At 39.7% G+C, this 16,409-nt stretch overlaps 1 protein-coding gene across 13 annotated transcripts in view; it reads left to right on the top strand.

Moving 5' to 3' along the window:
• FOXP1 (forkhead box P1) overlaps positions 1–16,409 on the top strand; it is a 780,655-nt gene that overhangs the window by 303,321 nt on the left and 460,925 nt on the right. For all 13 annotated transcript variants that reach the window (XR_011557934.1, XM_070738223.1, XM_070738212.1 and 10 more), the window contains exon 5: positions 2,042–2,106. The gene's annotated coding sequence lies outside the window, so the exon portion shown is untranslated. The remainder of the gene's footprint in view (positions 1–2,041; positions 2,107–16,409) is intronic.

Below are 16,409 nucleotides of genomic sequence, written 5' to 3'. Positions count from 1 at the left end.
CGATCAGTCGGCTGCCGGCGGGAGGAAAGCGAATGCCACGGGGCTGGGCTCGGCTCCCCCAGCCCCGCCGCGGAACGCTCCATTCTGTTCCCTGCCGGCCCGATTGAGCGGCCGGCGGTCTCCATTCAGGGAACAGACGTCCACCCCCTCCTCGGAGTCCCCGGCACCCAGCGTCCCCACGCTGCCTCCACCTCCCGGTAATGCGCCCGACCTCTGCCTCTCTCTTTCTCTCTCATATACCACGCCGGCAACAGGGAGAGAAAGAGAGAGAGAACTAGCGTGGACTTATTTTTTATTTTTTAATATTTTATTTTTTTAATTAATATTTTTTGAAAAACCGCGTTGCAGCGTTTCGCGCTAATCGAGAACGCGCAAATCGAGGGATCACTGTATTTCCAAACACATTTATTAGTGTAATCATCATTTGTTGATTGGTTGAATCCACACAACACATCATATTTTACAACTACAATGGCAAAGTTTTCTAATTTACAAGGAGGAGAGGGCAGCCAATATTGGGAAGCTTTCTGTGTTCCTAAAATGGAGACAGGGTTATCAAGAGATGTATGCATTTAATATGGGTCAGTTGCATATTTTATTTGTCTTATCCCATTAAAAAAGGTCAAACAAAGGTCTGTAATAAAAAACTGGGATACGAAATATATATATCAAGCAGAAAGTGATAATATGCAGGTATTATCACATGCATGTATTATCAGAGGAAGCCATGGAAGAAAATCCTACCAGGAAAGTAACGGTCAGCTTATACCAGTGATGGTGAACCTTTTTTCCCTTGAAATAGGGTGCACATATGCTATTGCACATGTGCCCACACCCATATTCAATGCTCCCCATGCAGCTCCGCGCCCCCCCCCCCATTTCTTGACTTCAGTGGGGCCCAGTAGGCCCATTTTTTGCCCTTCCCATGTTCCAGAGGCTTTCTTGGAGCTTGGGGAGAGCAAAAATGACCTCCCCTGCCCCCAAAAATGCCCTCCCAGAGCCTCCGTGCAAACCAAAAATCAGCTGCCGGGCACCCACATGCATGCTGGAGCTGAGCTAGGATAACGGCTTGCTTGCCAGTAGATATGGCTGTACTGAGATTCGCCATCATGGGCTTATACTATATAAAATACATTTTCAATGAATTTATAGAATGGCTCATATTTAAGTGTTCTGAATTAAAACAATTGTACAGTAATTAAATTAACCCTTCTTGTTCTTATAAAAATTGCATTTTTATAAGAATGTCTATTGCATTCACTGTATTGTATTTGACATTAGAACTGTCTATGAAATAACTTAGAAGACATTTTATAATATCCTGAATGAAGTCAAGGTACTATTATTAGTTTTATCTTTGTGGCAAATAAACAGTTTCCAGCTTATACCCTGCTGGAATTAGAAAATAGCAGAACACTGTGTTTTTTTAAACATTCTTTTTATATAAGAGAAAATAAGCATTTTACATAAAAGGATGGGGATATAATCAATTTGTTGTGTAGCTCAAAGCAATAACAATAGCTATAATAAACAAATAATTTAAAAAAACATCTGGGGAAGGGTGAACCAAAGCAACAACAAAAAGAACCGCTGTAATGATAAAAATAAAAGAATAAAAAGATAAAAAGAATTAAACTCAGTACATGGATACAAAGAGATGAACCCAAATGAAGCCGTATCTGTGAGAACAAAGGAATCAGAGTAATATATTTCTTAAGTGAAAATAAAGGACTAGCCAGCAAGATTAGGAAACTTTGCGCTAAAGAACAAAGTGGGTCTCATCTTCAGAGTTTCTCTTTGCTCCCAAAGACTGTTTTGTTTGCTGAACAAAGCTGCTCAGCGGCTGGTACTGATAACTGTCTATCTTGTGACAGTCAACGTTTATTAGCTCTCTCTGAAAATCATTCACCATTAAATGCAGTTGGGTTCATTTGTTATTTTGTTTACGTTTGTCCTTGTTAATGGTGCCAATGAAAATATATTTAGTGTTGTCACTACTTCTGATCAGTCAGACTCATTGTTGTATCCATTTTGTCCTCAGGGTAAGAAGAGTGACTTTTGGGGTCTGCTGAACCTGAAGATTGCTTGACAGACATTTCTGAAAAGGTAAATAAAGAAATAAAAATCCATATTTTTTCCTTACTTGGTTTTTATAGCATTTTTACCTTGCTGGTCTGTTTTTCCATAAAAGCACCTCATTACACAGATATCTACAATGTTTACATTTCTTGACATTCCTGTCTAGGAATAAAATGAGCCTGACAGTGTCAAAATGATAAAAATAAAAATTATCAGGCTATCCTACAACTCTGTTATCCTACAACTGTGTTAAAATCCTATTTATGCAGTGGAATGCTGTTTATGCAAAAATGACTACTGTTTTCAGTGAAAATTGCTTCTTAATGTTAAGAGTAGTTGTCTTGCAATTCAATCCTTATAAAACATTATAAAAGTTTTGTTGTTATGTTTGCTTTATGTTACATGTAGACTTTGTCATAGGCTTGGCTGGTAAGCAAGTTTGTTAAGTTTGTTATGAGTGATGGCAGAGTCTTTTCCGCTAGAAGAAGCAGTGAGTAGGATGATTGGGTTGTACTCCTGAAAGAAATATCACTCACTCATTTCAAGCAAATTTACACAGGAGAATCGCCTAAGGCTGAAATTCACGGAACATTTGATTCAAAGTAACTTTGATTGAAATGAAGGAGACTTAAGATTCCAGGTTAATCTTGTACAATATGTTGCTTCCTGTGATTCACAACTATTTTCAAAAGTTCTTGATGAGAACCAGAGTGAAGCTAATGATGGTTAGAGTATTCCTGTTTTTCTCTGATTTTGGAATACTTTTAAAAATCTGTTTGTGTATAGGTGCTCCTCTTGAATAGTTAACGATTAATATCTTTGACTTGATAATGGTATTGGCACTGTTTAAAGAAACCTATAGTTTTTCCATCTTAGTATATGCAGAAATATTTGCTTTAGGAGACACTATCTAAAAGTAAGCACCGTTGTTGTTTTGCTTTACATTGGATTTTAATATAATCTGAAATGTGAATGGATTTAGACTATATGACAGGAGAGGCCATCTTTGGAAATCAGTGAGAATACTGGATATTTCCTACAAAAGGTTTTCTGTGGTCAGGGAAATAAAAATATTTTTGCCAAAATAAAATCTGGTGAAGTTACTACTTACTATCTTATAGGTATATAATAAATTTTTTACCATACCTTTTCTTCAGTTTGTTCAAATAAGTGAACAAAAAGGCAGGCAAACAAGGAACTTGATAGACAAACAAGGATATGTCCATCTGGGTCCCATGTTGCCTCCTTATGTTACATTATTATATGTTGGTTTGAATTATACATGTACTGTTCTGTACATTATTGTATTATACTGTACTTTCTACAGGGGCCAATCATTTATATATCATATAATATTTGCTAGAATTCACTTGTAAATATAATATTTATAATATGAAATATTTATTTTGAAAATATCAAAATTTATATATATATATAAATGTAGATTGTTCTGAGTTCGGGTTTTGCCCCGTGTAAAACCCGAACTCAGAACAATCTACATACATATACCCGTGAAAATCTACGAAAACACACACACACACACACACACACACACATATATATATTCGTAGATTTTCACGGGTATATGTATGTAGATTGTTCTGAGTTCGGGTTTTGCCCCGTGTAATATTTTGAGTGTCTATGCGACATTTCGGTGAAATCACATTCACCATCATCAGGCTGAAGTTTTAAGCTTCGTGTTGCTGTAAATATGAAATATTTCATATTTACAACAACACGAAGCTTAAAACTTCAGCCTGATGATGGGGAATGTGATTTCACCGAAACGTCGCATAGACACTCAAAATATTACACGGGGCAAAACCCGAACTCAGAACAATCTACATACATACATACATACATATATGTAGATTGTTCTGAGTTCGGGTTTTGCCCTGTGTAATATTTTGCATGTCTATGCGACGTTTCAGTGAAATCACATTCACCATCATCAGGCTGAAGTTTTAAGCTTCGTGTTGCTGTAAATATGGGCACAGGGCAAAACCCGAACTCAGAACAATCTACATACATATACCCGTGAAAATCTACGAAAACACACACACACACACACACACACATATATATACACACACACACACCCACACACACACACACATACACATACATACATACAGTGGTACCTCGGTACTCGACCACAATTCGTTCCAGAAGTGTGGTCGAGAACCGATTTGGTTGAGTACCGAATTTATTTATCCCATAGGAAATAATGGAAATGGATTTAATTGGTTCCCAGCCCCTGTTAACGCGCTTTATTTCCAATGGGATAAATAAATTCGCAGGAAAGGTGGGGGCTGCTGCAATCCCGGCAGCTTTGGGGGGCTCTTTTCCTCATTGCTTCCTTTTATTACCTGTAAGCAGCTTCAAAAACTTTCTCCTTCCCTGTGGCTGCAACAGCACCGGCTTCCCTTCCAGTAGCAACAGCGTTGGGAACGTCACGTGATGAAGGGAAGCTGCCGGAGCCATCTCAGCAGTTGCTGCCGCTCCAGCAGCTTCCCTTCATTACGTGACTTCCCGCCGCTCTTGCTACTGGAAGGGAAGCCGCCGCTGTTGCAGCCACAGGGAAGGAGAAAGTTTTTGAAGCTGCTTACAGGTAATAAAAGGAAGCAATGAGGAAAGGAGCCCCCAGAAGCTGCCAAGATTGCAGCAGCCTCCACCTTTCCTGCAGCTTGGAGCTCTTAGAGAGCTCCTCAGCCCCCTGAAGCTACCGGGATTACATTTTGGATAATGAACAAAATTTTCTCTGGCTGTTCGGTATCTGAATTTTTGTTCAGATACCGAAGCAAATTTTTGCCGAAAATTTTGTTCGTTATCCGAAATGTATGAGAAAGGAAGCGTTCGAGTACCGAGGTACCACTGTATATATACAGTGGAACCTCGACATACGAGCAGCTCTACCTACGAGCTACTCGAGATAAGAGCTGGGAGGGGAGCGACATTTTTGTTCGCCTCCCGAGCTCACATTCGGGATACGAGCGCCAAGGAGCTGTCTCCTGAAGCCGAAAGCTAACTTCCGCGTTCGGCTTCAGGAGACAGCTCCTTGGCGCTCGTATCCCGCGTGTTTTAAAAGGTTGCAGCCGGCCTGGGGGGCTCGGGGGGGTGCTGGCAAGCCCCCCAGGCCGGCTGCCACGTTTTAAAACACGCGCGCCGCTTTGCAGCTGTCTCCTGAAGCCGAACGCGGAAGTTAGCGTTCCGGCTTCAGGAGACAGCTGCAAAGCGGCGCGCGTGTTTTAAAACGTCACAGCCGGCCTGGGGGGCTCGGGGGGAAGCCCCCGAGCCCCCCAGGCCGGCTGCCACGTTTTAAAACACGCGCGCCGCTTCGCAGCTGTCTCTGAACGCTAACTTCCGCGTTCGGCGGCAGCGGTTTTTTTTTGTTGTTGCACGGATTAATTGACTTTACATTGTTTCCTATGGGAAACAATGTTTCGTCATACGAGCGTTCCGACTTACGAGCCTCCTTCCGGAACCAATTAGTCTCGTAAGTCGGGGTTCTACTGTATATATGTTTTCGTAGATTTTCACGGGTACAGGTATGACGGTCTTGGTATATTCGGCTTTCTTCCCGTGTAGGATTTGGAAATTTCTGGCGACGTTTCGACGAGGTCTCACTCGTCATCTTCAGGCTGGTGTTTCTGTCCTTGTTCTAAGGCAGTGTAACTGTAATTATGAATAATAATGATTGTTATACAATAAATTGAGAAACCACATTTATAGTAGTTTCCATTTTGCAAAAAAGGGACCACTTCGAAGTACTATTTCCAAGTTTGACTAACCATGAAACATAGGTGACTCAACTTGAGTAAATGTCTTTAGAGAGAACATGGGAGGCAGAATGGAGGGAAGTGCAGTTGCTTGGTTTATATAAGTGTGTGTTATTTCTTTGATGCATGAAAGGGAAAACACTGTCTTCTCAAAATCTAATCTTCAAATCTTCTCATTGCTACCCATTGCCACTGGCCATCTTCTCTTTCTTTCCAAGCATGGATCATACTAGCGTGGTAAACACTGAATGTTCAGAGCACCTTCATACAATTAAAGCACATGAAATAGTTATGTACAGTCCTTGACTTCAATGGTTCATTTAGTGACTGTTCAAAATTACAAGGATGCTGAAAAAAGTGACTTATTATGATATTTCACAGTTACGACCATTGTAGCATCCCAGGATAGTGTGATTAAAATGCTTGGCAACTGACTCAGATTTATTACAGTTATGACATGTGTCCCAGAGTCTTGTGATCACTTTTTGGATCTTCTAACAACCAGAAATTAACAGGGAAGCCAGCTCAGTTAATAATCCTGTTATTAACTTAACAATTGCAGTGATTCACTTAACAATTGTGACAAGAAAAGTCCTAAACTCATTTAACAAATGCCTCACTTGGGTTCAATTTTGGTCATAAGTTGAGGGCTACCTGTATAGACACAGAGATGATCATGCTGTAGTCTCATTTTTTTTAAGTTGTGCATTTGCTAAAGCGTTAGCATAGTCTCTGTGTGAAGCAGAGACTATGGTAGAAAGGACAGAACTCAAGAGAGCAGTTTTTGTGATGTAGCTCCGTGACTGTGCTGAGAAAATAAATACACAAAGGTGCCTTACACAACATCAGTAACGCCTCTTCCGATTTGTATAGTAACCTGTCTAGGTTTGTGACTTATTTCCCATCCTCCCAGCCTCCTGAGAAAGCCATGTACTAAATCTGGTACTTTGTAAGTACAGAATGAGGTGCAACTCACATTAAACTGGTACATCATCATGCATTCCCCTCAAGTACTGCTAGGCTTCCTCTTGTGGAAGAAGCACAACAATGTAATGGACAGAAGGAATATGGAAGAGCTACAAGCAAGGCAACAGTCAGATAAAGTTGGAATTGTTAAGGAAGAAAACCTAATTGGACTAAATGGTGAAGTAAAGAAAAACAAAGCAAGAGACAGACTTAAAAGTTTCTCCAATTCCAATGATTTACACTATTTATAAAATAATCCCTATATAAATGGACAGCACCAGATATCCACACAGTTTAAAGAGGCGTAAGGAAGAGGAAAAACTGAGTTACAACCGCAAAGACATAGCCAAGGGCTGGTTGATCATAATCTGTTTATGAGCAACTTCCAAGTCACGCTAAAAACAAAAGAAGAAAGCCAGCCAATGTCCATAATATGATCTTGAGCTTACACTCACCATTTTCAAGGAGAATATCAGGAATCACTTTGAAGCCCCGGAGCTCATTCATATGGAACCACAAGAACTGAGGGATGAAATCAAAAGAAATTATTAAGGATGAATATCAAAAGAGACTGCCAAAGAGCAGGACACAGAAGAATGCTAACTGTAACAGGTAACAGGTAACAGATACTGAAAATTGCCAAGAAGAAAAAAAGAAGCTGAAGCCAATGAAAATATACAAGAAGAAACTTAGCAAAGAATTTTTGGATAGAGACCACAAACAGTATTACAAACAAACATCTGTAAAGACATTTAAGATCAAAACAGATAAGGAAAAACAACTGAAGTTTCCAAAAGTCAGGAGGAAGTTCCATTGGACCACATTGGACAGATAGTAATTGATTAAAAAGATTAAAGAAAAATGGTTTTAAAATTGGACCAGAAACCTCAATAAGCTATCATATGCTGATAATCCTATTCTGATAGTTGAAATGATCTGTGCACTCCAGTAACCAAGGTCAAAAAGCACAGGAAAAAACCCTGAAACTAAGATTAAGATTAACGAATGAGAACAGGTACAGCAACCTGTTTCATGGTTTGATACTGATGGTACTAAAGTGATGGAAACTTTCTGCGTTTGTTTTTAATCTTAGTCCAGTGTTTTTACAACTCTGTTCTAGTAACAAAATTCAAGAACAGTGAGAAAAAATAAGATTAAGATTAAATATAAATAAAACAAAACTAATGACAACATGTATAGCAACCAATTTTAGAACTGACAATGGAGACACTGCAGTAGTGAAGACTCCTGAAAATATCATAGATAGTCAAGAAAGCAAAGAAATAAATGGCAGAGCAAATCAATCCAGAATTCTCATTTGAAGGGAAAAAAATGACAATTCAAGTGACAGTGGTACCTCTACTTAAGAACTTAATTCATTCTGTGACCAGGTTCTTAAGCACCGTTCCCCGTAAGCTGCGCACGTGAGCGTGCGCGCACTCCAAAATACCCCCGCGCGCAACCTTTTCCTCGGTCGCGCAGTTCCCATCTCCCTGCCTGCGCGCCCGCTGGCTGCTCCCCGCCCGCTCTTCCACCCGCCCGCTTCGCCTCTCTTTCTCCTCCGCTGCAAGAGAGGCGAAGCGTGCGTTCTCCGGAGGCTGGCAGGTGCGCGCGCCGGCTGCCGCCCGCTCGCACACACACATGCTCGCACGCTCCACCTCTCTTTCTCCTCCGCTGCAAGAGAGGCGAAGCGGGCGTTCTCCGGAGGCTGGCGGGTGCGCGTGCCGACTGCCGCCCGCTCGCACGCCCGCTCGCATGCTTCACCTCTCTTTCTCCTTCGCTGCAAGAGAGGCAAAGCGGGCGTTCTCCGGAGGCTGGCGGGTGCGTGCGCCGCCTGCCGCCTGCCCGCACGCTCGCAAGCTCCACCTCTCTTTCTCCTCCGCTGCAAGAGAGGCGAAGCGGGCGTTCTCCAGAGGCTGGCGGGTACGCGCGCCGGCTGCCGCCCGCCCGCCCGCCCACCCGCCCGCTCACACGCACACACGCTCGCACGCTCCACCTCTCTTTCTCCTCTGCTGCAAGAGAGGCGGGGCAGATGTTCTCCGGAGGCTGGCGCGCGCGCGGGCTGGCGCGCGCTCTCCCCCATCTCCCTGTCTGTGCGCCCGCCCGGAACATTAAAAGTTAGAGCAAAGGGTTTTCTTATTTTGAATGTTGGCAGGGAGATGGGGAGAGCGTGCGCCGGCCCCGCTCGCCCGACATTGTAAATCACTTTCGCCAGCCTCCGGAGAACGAGAGTGAGAGCGTCAGCAAGATAGAGAGAAAGTGAGAAAGATAGTGAGAGAGAAAGGGGGAGGAGAGAGAGATAGCAAGAGAGAGAAGAGAAAGAAAGCAAGAGAGATAGAATGAAAGAGTGAGTGAGAAAGAAAGAAAGCAATAGAGAGAGAGAAAACAAAAGGCAACGCGCGAGTCTCGGATTCCGAGGGAAGAGGGTGAGGCGATCGGCCGAGAGGTGCCTTAGTTAGGCTCGCTCGGTCGTGGGTTTTTTTGGGTGTGTGTGTGTGTGTGGATTACTGAACCCGAAAGGGACCGTCAGATGGCTGGACTAGACAGGATGCTGTGGCGCGCCCTCCTCCCCCTCAGCCTCTTCCTTGGCGTAGAAGTGAGCGAAATGCTCCTTTTAAAGAAAGTGGAAGAAAGTAGAACGTAGAAAGAGATACATGGAGGGAGGGAAAGAAGAGGAAGAGAGGAGGAGGAAGAAAGCAGGAAGGGGGGGAGAACGATAGAGGCGGGGAGTGCAAAAGGCAGCCTGAAGACATGGAATGGAAAAGGGGTGCCAGTTTACGATTGATTGATTGAAAATGTTTGGTTTTGAAGATAGTGTTTATAGATGCAGGAAGGACGGTTGGAAGGCAAGAAAGGAAAAATGCTATTTTTTTTGCTTCAGTTCCCATTCAAACACACACACACACACACACTATTTTGACCGTCCCCAAGTCAGCCTGCAATAAAATCCCGCGTTAGTCCTCCCTACGTTTCAAGGAAACCTTGGCGGGGCAGTTTCTCCTGCCACCTTTGCCCGTCTTCGGCAGCGCCCTGGACTCGTTCGCCCATCGTGTTTAAACTTGTTTGGGAAAGTTGCATCGCCGTCTTTGTTGCATCCTTGTCTTTTCTCTTCTCTTCTTCTCCCCCCACAGCTGCCCAATTACCTTTATAAACTTTCTCTGTTCCCTTAAATTGGAAAGGGGTGTATGTGAGAGAAAGAGGGAGAGAGAGAAAGAGAGAGAGAGCAAGAGGGTGAGAGAGAAAGAGATAGAAATGACTCTTGATTTAAAGCATGTGGTAAAAAGCACCCAAATAATAACAGAGAAAAAAAAAACCCAGCTCTGTGTGTGTGTGTGTGTGTGTGTGTGTGTGTGTGAACTCTTGAACCATTTCCAATAGCTCACCTGTTATTGGAAATGGTTCAAGAGTTCACACACACACACACACACACACACACAAGGGGGGAGGAGACAGGGATGGAAAAAGAGGAGAAGATAGTAATAAAATAGATTTTGGTTTTGTTTTATTATTAATTTATTTTAATAAAAAAAAAGAATTTATTTATTTATTTATTTATTTATTTATTTATTTATTTATTTATTTATTTATTTATTTATTCTTCTATGCCGCCCAGTCCCAAAGGAACTGTCGCTCAGACACTATACTTTTCCGCCCACACCGGAAAAAATTAGAGGGAACATTGTTCTTAAATAGAATCATTCTTAAGTAGAAGCAATTTTTCCCATCGGAATCAATGTAAAAGCAAATAATGCGTTCAAACCCATTAGGAAAGAAATAAAAGCTCGGAATTTGGGTGGGAGGAGGAGGAGGAAGAAGAGGAGGAGGAGAGTCGCTGCCCAAGGAAGAAGGTGAGGTGAGGGGAATCAAAAACATTCAAAACTTTAAGGTTTTTAAAAAAAGAGGGACTCGGAGGCGGCGAGGAGGAGAACGTACCTCCAATATACCCAGCGCGAGGCTGCCTCCCATAAACTGACTGCTGCTGCTGCTACCTGCTCTTCTTCCTTCCCATGCTGAAGGGCTCCCCTCTCCTCTCCCCCGCTCACTTTGTAACCGGCGCCTTTCCTTCGCTGTGGTGACTCCTCAGCTGCCCAGAGCGAAGGGAGCGTTTCTTTTCTCTGGGCGCTGGCAGAGATTTATTCCCTGTCCAAGCGCCCAGAGAAAGGAAAATGCTTCATTTGCTCTGGACTGCCAAAGCCTCCTTAAGCGCCACCAAAAGTCTCCTCTGGCAGCCCAGATGGCCAGGATTAAAGGGGGAATGGCAGGAAACTGGCCGGGCCTTCGTGACGCTCTCAAATTTCCTGGGAAATTTTTCTGGGCTTGGGTTCTTAAGTAGAAAATGGTTCTTAAGAAGAGGTAAAAAAATCTTGAACACCCGGTTCTTATCTAGAAAAGTTCTTAAGTAGAGGCGTTCTTAAGTAGAAGTACCACTGTATCTTATTTTGCCTATGTTCTTCAAATATTCGACTTCTTAAAAGAGTTCATTCTGGAATGGTATAAAGATATAAAAGTTTTTCAGCTTCATACGCTTTGTTTACTTTAGTTGTATGTGAACTTCATTGTTATAATGATAGATTCAGTTAGAAGTGAAAAATTTGAGCCTATTTGTCAGGAAATGTATGGATGCTGCCGAGGAAATAAATACTCTGTTAAGGCAGTTCTTCAGGATTATTATTATTATTATTTGCAATGTTTTTAATGCATTTTGGGATGGAAACACTATGAAACCTGTGTAGAAAATTTTCTTTTTAAGAGTTATGTTTTTGTAGGAGTTGTACAAAATGAGTGAATTTGTCCTTGGTGGAACAAGCTTCTTCAACTTACCACCACAATTGAAACCAAAATTTATGTTGCTAATTGAGAAATTTGCTAAGTGAGTTTTGCCTCATTTTATGACTCTTCTTGCCACATTTGTTAAGTGAAGCAGTTGTTAAATTAGTAACATGGTTGTAAAGTGAATCTGGCCTTCCCATTGAATTTCTTTGTCAGAAGGTTGCAAAAGGTGATCACATGACCTGGGACACTGCAACTCATAAATGTGAGTCAGTTGTGAACCATATGAATGTTAACCACATGACCATGGTGGTGCTGCAACATCATAAGTGTGAGAAATTGTCATAAGTCACTTTTCTCAGTATGTTTTAAGTGCTGTCGCTATGCAAACTGTTGTAACTTGAGGTCTATCTGTATAGTATGTCAATCAGCAAAACCATGAAAGTGGATAGATGTTCACCATGTGTTTAATATGGATTTTTTTCCCATTATTCTAGTTTTCCAGAAATGTGTGGAATTTTAAACTTACATTTTAAATTTTACAAGACACTAGCAAAGTAGCCATATGAACTAAGATTCCAGACTTCATTTTTTAAAATTGTGCTTTTCCCCCCAGTATAAATAAAATTGATTTCTGAATGTATTGGCACCTTACCATTTATACATACATATTCAAATATAATAAATAAATAAATAAATAAATTTAAAATGCAATTTTTAAAATATTCATTAAGCTGATTTTGCATTTTTATTGTTTTGTTCTCAAAATAACTTAGATAATGTTAGTACTATGTACAAACAGTTGGGTTGGCAATATATAAACAAACAATGAATGTTTGTATGTATTGAAGTACTATAGCTTTAAGAGGTAGTGTTGCAAATTGCCATAAGAGGAGCCAGAAAGCATGATTTTGCCTATGTTCTTCAAATATTCGACTCTCTCTCTCGCTCTCTCCCTCCCTCTCGCTCTCTCTCCTTTCTGCTGATTTACTGTGACTGATGTAGTAAGCTCTGTGTTGGTTTTGATGTATTTGTAAGCTGTAATGTATGTCTGATTTGTAAGACAAAGACAGGCTTGCAATATTATTATTGTATTGATAGATATTGACTGATTTGAATGTGTATGATCAGACTGTTTAATTTGACTGTGCTATTTCTAAAGTAAACACTATTTTATACTCTTTAATGTATCTGTTTTGTATGACTGAATAATTACTCATATCTGCTGGAATCCCACATTTCCTCGATGCATGTCCTTCATAACTGAATGGTTCTGCACACTCCTTAATAGATTACATTGCTTATATTATTTCATTCGTATTCCAGTCTTCACATAATGTGGGAATAATAGAGCTGTTGTAAAAGTTATTTGGAATTCACAAAGTTGAGGAAAATTTGGTCTTTGCTAGATTTTTACAGTGTTGACAATAATATAACAAATTGAATGTGAACAAGAATTATGAAAAATAGTGACAAGAAAAAGCACAGCAAAACCAGAGGAAAGACTCCAGATAAAGAAAAATACTTGGCAGTATCAAAATACTGTGGGAAGTACTAGATGAGCTTGACTATGTGTTGGGTGGGGGAGAGTAAACCTAACAGACTACCCAGTGAATACGGAAGGAATAAGTTCACAAAGTATTTTATAACACACCACAGTAATTCGAATTGGGTATTACCAGAGCATGCATGGGTTGCTGCAAGATTATCTCTTTCCATAAGGAGCTCATATTTGCTCTATCAGGCTGAACTAATAAAAAGTTTTCAAAACCACCAAGGGTAACTGTTTCCATAGTGATAACAATTGATTGAAAAGTAAAATATGAATTTTTAGAGGAAATGTAACTCTTTCCAAAATAAGATGAATACTTCCTAATTAATTTACCTTTGTGAAGGGATTAAATTTAAAAGTAGATAAATAACAGTCTAATAATAAACTATTATAGGAATTCCTTGAGTTATGACCACACTTGAGCCCAGAATTGGGTTGGTAAGCAAGGAATTTGTTAAGTGATTTTTGACTCATTTTACAAGCTTTCTTGCCACAGATGCTAAGTGAATCATTGTAATTGTTAAGTTAGTAAAGGTTGTTAAGTGAATCTGATTTTCCCATTGACTTTGCCTGCCAGAAGGTTGCAAAAGGTAACCCCTGAGTTATGCAACAGGGCATGAACAATTGCCAAACATCCAAATTTTGATCATGTGACTACGGGAATGCTGAAACTGTCATAAGTGTTAAAAATGGTCATAACTCACTTTTTTCAATACTTTTGTAACTTTGGCTACTAAATGAACCATTGTAAGTTGAATACCACCTGTATTAAGTAGTGACCCCTTTCCTTTTGCAATGTTGTTTCTTCTGAAATGTGTGATATGCTTACAGTTACCAACATTGATTAAAGATCCAATACTTAGTCCTTTCTTGTATGAAAGTTGTATGTATGGTGGCAAGTTATATATTTAGTAATTGCCTCGTTTAACCACTATTTGCAGTTTTATGATGGTGAAGTTGCATTTGCAACTTTCATATGGCTGCACAGCAAAAATAAGTTAAAGTAAGAGTGTACTCAGTTTCACCTTCACATTTCTTTTATAAATTAATGGGATTTTTTGTTTTCTTAAGTCACTTTTGTCTATGATTAATACTTAATATGGTATTTTAATTGGTTGGGAACTGCTTTTATATAAACAAGTAAATGAAAGGTGTGCTTCAAATACAATACATTATTTCAGAATTTTTCCTGAAAATTAATCAAATTAAACTCTTTCAGAGGACTAAATGCTGATTGAAATTGAAGAAATAAAAGCTTTTTGACACCCCTTGAACAACATGGCGGAGAGGGCGGCATACAAATTTAATAAATGGATGGATGGATGGATGGATGGATAGATAGATAGATAGATAGATAGATAGATAGATAGATAGATAGATTTTGGACAGGCCAATAAAGGACAATATTTGCAGCTCAGGGTTGAAACGAGAGGTCGTTAGTGCTTTCTGAGCTTGGTTGTTTTCTTGCAGATGATGACATTACCTAGTTTGACTAATGAAATGTCTTCAAGGAGAAAACAGTTCTCCAATTAATCAGTTGAACAGCTTTCCTTCAGAAGTTGTGAATGCCCCAACACTGGAAGTTTTTAAGAAGATGTTGGATAACCATTTGTCTGAAGTAGTGTAGGGTTTTCTGCCTAAGCAGAAGGTTGGAGGGTCCCTTTCAACTCTGTTATTATTGTTGCTGCTGCTGTTGTAATTGTTGTTGTTGTAATTGTTGTTGTTGTTGTTGTTGTTACTACTACTCCTACAACTACTATTACTACTATTACTACTACTACTACTACTACTACTACTACTACTACTACTACTACTACTACTACTAAGAAAACCCAAGCACACAGAGAGCACCAAGCACCCCTCATTTGGAAATAATCCTTTAATTTTGATTTTCTGTAAATAAAATTTCCTGTTACTTTTTGATATAATTTGATGAAATTGATAAGACTATTTGATCTCTTCTTTAGAGTTTAAACCTACTAAGTTTCACATTGATAGATGCAGAAGGTTTTTCCTCCACTGGCCTACATAATGTCTATGCAAAGTGCAGTTGCTATAAGAGGACCTGTCTAATTATAGAAGGTCAAGTGTAGGTGTTTTAGAGTTTCTGCTCCTTTCAATTTATTTTTAAAAAGAAAGGAAAGTCCCCATGACTTTATTAGAATAAGAATCCCCCAAGAGCTGTGATTGGAGGACCTCCGATGAACCACTTCCTGTGGACCTTTAAACCATTTTACTTCTCTTTTATCTCTTTCCAGGCAAATGCTGTTTTTAGAGCTGTGCAAAATATTTGAAAGGGGCCCTTCATAGAATGCACTGATGCAGAGGAAGAGTGTCTTCTCAATATGTGAACAATTGTCCTCAAGGACACTTGTACAACTGCTTAAAAAGAGTTTCTTAGTTACAAGCACTTTCTCTTAGAACCCTGTGCTTTGTCAAGGGTCTTTTGAATGTCTTTTTTGGGGTCTTCATTTTTGTTTCTTTTTGGAGATAGTGTCTTCCTTTCCGTCGTACTGAAAAGCTCTGGAGTTTTCTTAAATTCTTACCAAAATTCAAACTGGTTCTAGTAAGTTTGGAAGTACGTATGTGATTCAACTCAATGAGTTATCAGATTGGTCCAAATAATCCTAAATTTAGAAAGTAGAATTCATCAGAATCCAGTACTTGACTCTTAATAACTAATTTTCATCCTATAGAGAATAGGCACTAAACCTACAGGAGTAGATGAATGTATTGGAAAAGATGAGTGAATTTAATTTAAGTGATGCTAAATTTGGACATTTGAGTTTAAGTTCAATAACTTTGTTGGTCTTATTTATGATGAATCCTATTAGTGTGTTACTATTGATTGTTCATTAAAATTAAATGGTCTTTAGATACCTGTAATAAATGTTTGGTATTCTAAATTTTCTGATTGTTTAAAGCTGATTTCGGTATAAAAAGAGGTACAAACAATGAAGAAGAAGCATTTTCTTTCAAGTTATTTCTAAATTTGAAGTATTATTTTAGTAAATTTCTTCTCTTTCCCCTTTCCATTCCCAAATAATTATGTAAAAATATCTACCAGCCAGCCAAATCTGAACAGTGTTAAGTCTTGTGTAGTTCAACAATGGAACAATTTACTATCTGTTTTTTTCCAATGAAACCAGAGCTAAAACCTGTTTTACAATGCTGTTTAAGTTTTCATACATGATAAGATTCTAATTCCATGTAATAAATTCAATAAATATTTAAAATATTTGGTTGCCTGCATATAAAAAATG

The sequence above is a fragment of the Erythrolamprus reginae genome, chromosome 2 (assembly GCF_031021105.1).
Source record: "Erythrolamprus reginae isolate rEryReg1 chromosome 2, rEryReg1.hap1, whole genome shotgun sequence".
Classification (NCBI taxonomy): domain Eukaryota; kingdom Metazoa; phylum Chordata; class Lepidosauria; order Squamata; family Dipsadidae; genus Erythrolamprus; species Erythrolamprus reginae.
The sequence above is the reverse complement of the archived record's forward strand: the minus strand, read 5'-3'. Positions and strand labels throughout refer to the sequence as shown.